The sequence below is a fragment of the Barbus barbus genome, assembly GCF_936440315.1.
Source record: "Barbus barbus genome assembly, chromosome: 34".
Lineage (NCBI taxonomy): Eukaryota > Metazoa > Chordata > Actinopteri > Cypriniformes > Cyprinidae > Barbus > Barbus barbus.
In genome coordinates, this window is record NC_136762.1 from 23,760,587 (window position 1) to 23,768,542 (window position 7,956).

Here is a 7,956-nt window from a genome sequence, read left to right on the forward strand (position 1 = left end):
AAGAACCTGAGAAGAATAGAAGGCATGTGTGCGAAGAGCAGAATTACAGAGGCTGAGGGTGGAGAATTGACTGGCTGTCATTCATCATATTTCCACTGCCCAGGGAAAGTGCTTTTGCTTTATGCAAGAATACTATAAGGTGTAAATATTAGGATTAGGCATTATATATAAAAATAAATCATTCAAAATTATTGCTATACCATCATAATGGTTATAATGGTAAACTAAAACCACCATCACCAAAAAAAAACAAACAACTAAAAAGTTATATACATACTTTACCATTCAAAAGTTTGGGATCAGTAAGATTTTTTCTTTCTTTTTTTTTTTTTTTCAAGAAGTCTCTTATGCTTATCAAGGCTGGATTCATTTGTTGAAAAATCTAGTAAATATTCTAGTATTTGAATATATTATAAAATATAATTTGTTCCTGTGATGCAAAGCTGAATTTTCATCAGCCATTACTCCAGTCTTCAGTATCACATGATCCTTCAGACATCATTCTAAAATGCTGATTTATTATTAGGGTTTTTTTTTTTATTACTATTTTAAATTTCCTGAACCTGTGATACTGGATTCTCTGATGAATAAAAAAGTTCAAAAGAACATAATTTATTCCAAATAGAAATCTTGTGTAACAATATAAGCCTTTACTATCAATTTTTATCAATTTAACATATCCTTGCTGAATGAAATAATTATAAAAAAAAAACTGTACAAACATACATATAGTATGCATACACACACACACACACACACACACACACACACACACTATATATACTCTTTATATAACTTATTTTAAATAATTTTTTAAATATTTTTTTATTCTAGCTAGTTGCCAACATTTCTTATTTTCATTTAGTTTAACTTGATTTGGTTTAACTAAAACTTGAATTGAAAAAAATAAGAATTAAAACGTATAAAATGTATTCAAAATACTAATGAAAATATAAAAGTACCTAAATGATTCTAAAATAACACATGCATATACTATACTATATTATATTCTGGTTTTAAAAGTTAATTTTATGAAAAATACAAGCTAATTCTATCCTTAAAGGAATAGTTCACCCAAAACTTTAATCTATGTATTTTCAGTCCTGTATCATCTCAATTCATTTAAAATCACAGGTAACTTGTAAAGACATTCAAATCCCTACCAGTACCAACACATTTTTTTCCATGAAGAGTACACATGAAACATCTTTCACATTTCCATTCACAAAGAACGTGGCATATTTGAATACTTTAAACTGAATGCAACCGGGTGTTACGGGGCGAACAAGAAATGAGGCGTGCAGATCCATTTGCAATCTTTATCGTGTGGTAATTTAATTGTCGTCTGAATCCAAATCTATCAATTCAAAATTCAGTGTTTAAACCTTTTTGAGCCTTCCCGAACACCGTAAAGTTGTAATTCGGTATAATTTGCATACATATTTATTTCTGAAATGCTGGAAAGTATTTAAAAGAACAATACTTCATAACTGCTCCACCGCAGCAACTGGGAGCAGAAAGAGAAGAAAAGCACATAAACATTCGAAATGGGTCATTTATGGCAGCGGCAGGTATGCATTACAATTTTAAAATATGCATTATAAACAGATATATATCACATATAATTATATAATATATAGCGTGTCTATTTTCCTATTTTTAAACAGGAGATTTAAATAATCAAATAATAAATAGGATTATTATAAAATATGCTTGGAATAATAAGAATACATTTTACATAGGCTAAGCATTTTTAAATACATTTTACACATTAATAAGAATACATTTGTAAATAAAATTAATTTTATTTACAGCAGACAATCATGTGACTGGCCACATGAACAGCACATTCTCTGGTTCGCAGGAACTCACTCCTCCACTGTGAATAAATCGCCATCTGAATCCATGAGTTTTATCACTGAGGTGATATGTAAATTTATTTTTACAGACGTCCATATGAGAAACAATTACCGCCCGAATAGGGCTTTAGACTTAGACTCAGAAAACACGGAAGGGCTCCGTAATGTACCTATCACTGGGAGAGCGATAAATGCTAGACCAGGGGTTCACAAACACGTTCATGGAGCCTCCCCAACACTGCACATTTTGCATGTCTCCTTTGTCTGACACACTCATTTCAGGTCTTGGAGTTGCTACTAATGAGCTGGTAAGTTGAATAAAGTGTGACTGATAAAGAAGACATGCAAAATGTGCAGTGTTGGGAAGGCTCCAGGAACGAGTTTGGGAACCCCTGCACTAGACAATACTCTGCAATCTGAACAGGATCTGAGTGGGTGTTATATAGTGTGTGTAATAGCTCTCAGGTGAACGTGTGATTGGTGACAGCTGTGTGTGATCAGTGCAATGGATGATGGGAAATGCAGTCCAGGGTGATGTGCAACAGTCTGTTTGGTGTGAGAGTCAATATGATGGAGAGGCAACCTCTTGTGGCAATTGGACGGAAGGCCACGAACCGGATTTGTGACACTGGGACAGTTTACATTAGAGTGTTAGAAATTATTGGTGTTTGCTCAGGCACATATTGCTCATTTGAACATCCCCCTTATTCTAAGCATAAAAAATTATATGGATAGCTTATTCTGGTTGTGAATGTTAAATCATGTGGCTATTACTTTCTTATAAGTGAGCGGGGGAAAAAAATGTAATGCAATAACATACACAGAACACTTCAGCAAATACCATACAAGCATTATGCATTTTCATGTTTCCCTAAAAAAAGTTGTTCTTTCAGTTCTGTTTGGTTCAGAAATTACACACTTCACCTTTAAAACGAAAACAATATTCCCAATTACTCTAATGAAATGCCTCTTCCCTATTCATGAAAGGACAAAGCCAGATTTTAAAGACCCTTCTCAAATAAATGATCTTATCACGGCAGACTTTGAGCTGACTTTTAGCTAAATAATGTTACAGAATTTCTCTCTCCTGTCAGCCTCAGTCAATCTGTCCTTGTCCAAAGGTCATCTCTCTTCTACAAGCACAAACTCCGCTCTGATAGAGACAGCACGTCTGCAAGACTTAAAGGAGTAGTTCACCCCCAAATGAAAACTCTGTCATTACTTACCCTCATGTGGCTCAAAACGGTGTTTTTTGGGGAAGACAAACAGAAAATAAATCTTGATGCAACTCTGTCCATACAACCACATGTTTAACAGTTCCAAAAAACAAACAAAAACCCAAACAAACTAAAATATGCACTCCAAGATGTATTCCAAGGCCATACAAAGCATATTACTACACACAAAACGTCTCGTTTACGTACGTAACCCTCGTTCCCTGATGGAGGGAACGGAGACGTTATGTCGATGACGACACAGGGGATTCACTTTGGAGCCCCAATAATCTCTGACTTTAAGAGAAAACGCTAATGAATTTTGGCTAGTGGACTTTGCATACCTGAGCCACTCCCCGTGCCTACGGGTATAAATAGAGCGAGCCCTCACCACAAGGGGGCACGGCTCGCCTTTGGATTGGTACGCCAAGGCGATGGCATCCACTATTAATTTTCGCAGACGTCCATATGAGAAACAATTACAGTCCGAATAGGGCTTTAGACTTGGACTCAGAAAACACGGAAGGGCTCCGTAATGTACCTATCACTGGGAGAGCGATAAATGCTAGACCAGGGGTTCACAAACACGTTCATGGAGCCTCCCCAACACTGCACATTTTGCATGTCTCCTTTGTCTGACACGCTCATTTCAGGTCTTGGAGTTGCTACTAATGAGCTGGTAAGTTGAATAAGGTGTGACTGATAAAGGAGACATGCAAAATGTGCAGTGTTGGGAAGGCTCCAGGAACGAGTTTGGGAACCCCTGCGCTAGACAATACTCTGCAATCTGAACAGGATCTGAGTGGGTGTTATATAGTGTGTGTAATAGCTCTCAGGTGAACGTGTGATTGGTGACAGCTGTGTGTGATCAGTGCAATGGATGATGGGAAATGCAGTCCAGGGTGATGTGTAACAGTCTGTTTGGTGTGAGAGTCAATATGATGGAGAGGCGACCTCTTGTGGCAATTGGACGGAAGGCCATGAACCGGATTTGTGACACTGGGACAGTTTACATTAGAGTGTTAGAAATTATTGGTGTTTGCTCAGGCACATATTGCTCATTTGAACATCCCCCTTATTCTAAGCATTAAAATTATATGGATAGCTTATTCTGGTTGTGAATGTTAAATCATGTGGCTACTACTTTATTATAAGTGAGCAGGGGAAAAAAATGTAATGCAATGACATACACAGAACACTCCAGCAAATACCATACAAGCATTATGCATTTTCATGTTTTCCAATAAAAAGTTGTTCTTTCAGATCTGTTTGGTTCAGAAATTACACACTTCACCTTTAAAACGAAAATAATATTCCCAATTACTCTAATGAAATGCCTCTTCCCTATTCATGAAAGGACAAAGCCAGATTTTAAAGACCCTTCTCAATTAAATGATCTTATCACGGCAGACTTTGAGCTGACTTTTAGCTCAATAATGTTACAGAATTTCTCTCTCCTGTCAGCCTCAGTCAATCTGCCCTTGTCCAAAGGTCATCTCTCTTCTACAAGCACAAACTCCGCTCTGATAGAGACAGCACGTCTGCAAGACTTAAAGGAGTAGTTCACCCCCAAATGAAAACTCTGTCATTACTTACCCTCATGTGGCTCAAAACTGTGTTTTTTGGGGAAGACAAACAGAAAATAAATCTTGATGCAACTCATTCCATACAACCACATGTTTAACAGTTCCAAAAAACAAACAAAAAACCCAAACAAACAAACAAAAATATGCACTCCAAGATGTATTCCTAGGCCATACAAAGCATATTACTACACACAAAACGTCTCGGTTAAGTACGTAACCCTCGTTCCCTGATGGAGGGAATGGAGACATTATGTCGATGAAGACACAGGGGATTCGCTTTGGAGCCCCAATCATCTCTGACTTTAAGAGAAAACGCTAATGAATTTTGGCTAGTGGACTTTGCATACCTGAGCCACTCCCCGTATATACGGGTATAAATAGGCAACAGATGCATCCACTCTTCAGGTTTCACGCTGAGGAGCCGAGAACTTGTCCCTGGCCGCCAACGATGGTTCGAGGTTGTGGCATGGGGACATAACGTTTCCGTTCCCTCCATCAGGGAACGAGGGTTACGTACGTAACCGAGACATTCCCTATCTGTCGGTCACTTCGAGTTATGTCGATGACGACTTTACTTTGCTAGCTATGGAAAGCTCCACAACCTGAACCCTGTCACAAGCCTATGAAATCGCAAATGTAGACAAGTAGCCGCGTGATAGACAAATGCCATGCAAAGGTTGTAATCTTCCCACCGCCCCAGCGCAAATTTGCTGCTCTTGGTACCTGCAGGGACCAGAGGGGAGTATAATGCTGCTGGTGATAGCCAAGTCGCTGTTCCTTTCACCACAGAAATTTCTTAACAAAAGGGATTTCGACCTTCAATGAAGGATTGCTTCAAGTCTTTCCTATTTGTTGTTACAGCTTGGCAGTAACGATGGGGAAGCGAGCCTTCCCAAACACCCGCAGGGAGGTATCATCTGGAGACACTGATATGGACTTACCCAGGCCTGGGGCAGTACTGCATATGGAATAGGTCTCTGAGGCAGCTCCTACCTGAGAGTAGGGATGGAATGATTGCCAGCAGAGGCTGACAGAATAATCTGTCAAAGGGAAGACACGGATTCACCAAGAGGGGAATCTCACTGTGGAAAAATACACATATGGGACTGCCCGAAGGGAATCAAGCCATATAGACACCTAGCCCAGTACAGGGGCTGACCGGAGACCCGGGCAAGCTAACACCAATACTGGGCCTGGCGTCAAACTGCTCCGCCCAGTATGACTGCCGTGGGTGCTGGAGGATACTCCACCAGGGTTCGCCGTCCGGGGAACTTGCTTGAGGAGGAGAAGGTACTCGCATCCCCGGGTGAGGGGGAATGGCGCAGCAAGCATGACACCGGCCGGCTCATCCCCCCACTTACCTGTTACCCAACACACGGGAAGAAACTGGCTCAAGGTGGAGACTGTAAAATCTCGCTAAAGTGTTCAGTGTCGCCCAGCCCGCAGCTCTACAGATGTCTGCCAGAGAGGCACCATGCGCCGACACATAGGAGGAAACAAAACTCTGTGTAGAGCGAGCCCTCACCCCAAGGGGGCACGGCTCGCCTTTGGATTGGTACGTCAAGGCAATGGCATCCACTATTCAGTGGGCCAACCTATGCTTGGAGACAGCCTTCCCTTTCTATTGACCTCCGTAGCAGACAAAGAGCTTTCTATTCTATTCTATCCTATTAGTTTAAATGATTCAGTTTGTTTTGATATTATATTATATTATGTTAGGCATATATTATAATCCTACTAAATAATTGACCTTGTTGAGTCTCTTATGCTCATCAAGGATGTATTTATTTGATTAGAAATACAGAAAAAAAGCTATAATATTGTGAAACATTATTGCAATTTCTAATATTGGTTTCCTATTTAAATATACTTTAAAATGTAATTTATTCCTGTGAAGCAAAGCTGAATTGCCAACATCATTACTCCAGACTTCAGTGTCACATGATCCTTCAGAAATCATTCTAATACGCTGATTTATTATCAGTGTTGAAACTGTTGTTCTGCTTAATCTTTTTTTGTGCATCTTCGGGGGTCTTCTCGGTGAGAAGAATACCAGTTAGCAAACAGAATCCACTTCAGTACATAGTCTTGCCTTGTCGAGGAAGCTCTAGCATGAGTGATGGTGTCCACCACAGCTTGTGGCAGGCCACTCAAGTCCGCCGCGTCCCATCCAGGAGCCACACATGGAGGTTCCACAGTGGGTGCCACATGGTGCCGAGTCCCTTAGAAAGGAGGTCCTTCCTCAGAGGGATGCGCCAGGGAGGGGCTGTCGCGAGGAGCATGATTTCCAGAAACCAGGTCCGGGTGGGCTGGTAGGTTGCAACCAGTAGGACCTGGTCCTTGTCCTCCCTGACCATGCACAGTGTCTGTGCGAGCAAGCTCACTGGGGGAAACGCATACTTGCGTAGAGTCTGAGGCCAGCTGTGTGCCAGCACGCCCATGCCGAGGCCACCAAGTCCAACTCCACACCGATAAAAGAGATCCTCTGCACAGGGGAGAGTTTGCTCTTTTTCCAGTTGATCTGAAGCCCCAACTGGCTGAGGTGCCGGAGCACCAGGTCCCTGTGATCGCACAACTGCTCTCGTGACCGGGCAAGGGCACCCTCCGTAACTTTCATAAAGACACAAGGCAGAGTGTCGCACACTGTCAGCCCGCGAGCCCGAGAGCCCTGAGGAAAAGGAAATTGCTCTTTCTTTGAAAATGTGGCGGAAAAGAAACAAAAAGAAACTCCACCCGGCCCTCCTCCGGGGGAAGGAGCGGCGCTATCCTCGCCATCTCCTGGGAAAGAGCAGATTCCCACATCTCCGGGATGCCCGCGTCAGGGCCGCTTCATCGTCTTCCTGGACGACTTAGGGGCCACCTGGGATGCACCGCGCTCCTGCAAGAGGCTTGACACGCCAGCCTAGGTGTCGATTCAGCGCAGGGTGGGGCGGAGCGGCTCTAGAGGACACAGGAGGGCGCTCCACTGAACCTTCATCCTTGAACCTCGGAGGACGATAGCCCATCCCCCAATGCTGCGGTTGACATCCGATCTTCTGGGGGCTCACCGAATGAAATGCTGGCAGCCCCGCTAGGCGTACCAGCAAAATCACTCGGGATCTTACTGTAACCTTCAGATCTCCCGGAGTGCCATAAATAATTAGGGCTGTCAGTTTAATGTGCTAACGTAATAATTAGTAAAAGAAAAAATAACGCGATTCAAATATTTAAACACAGTTAACACACTGGCCCCATCCCCAGATATGATGCAGGGCAACAACTCCATAAATGTCATGTAATTAATTAGATTTAAAAAAT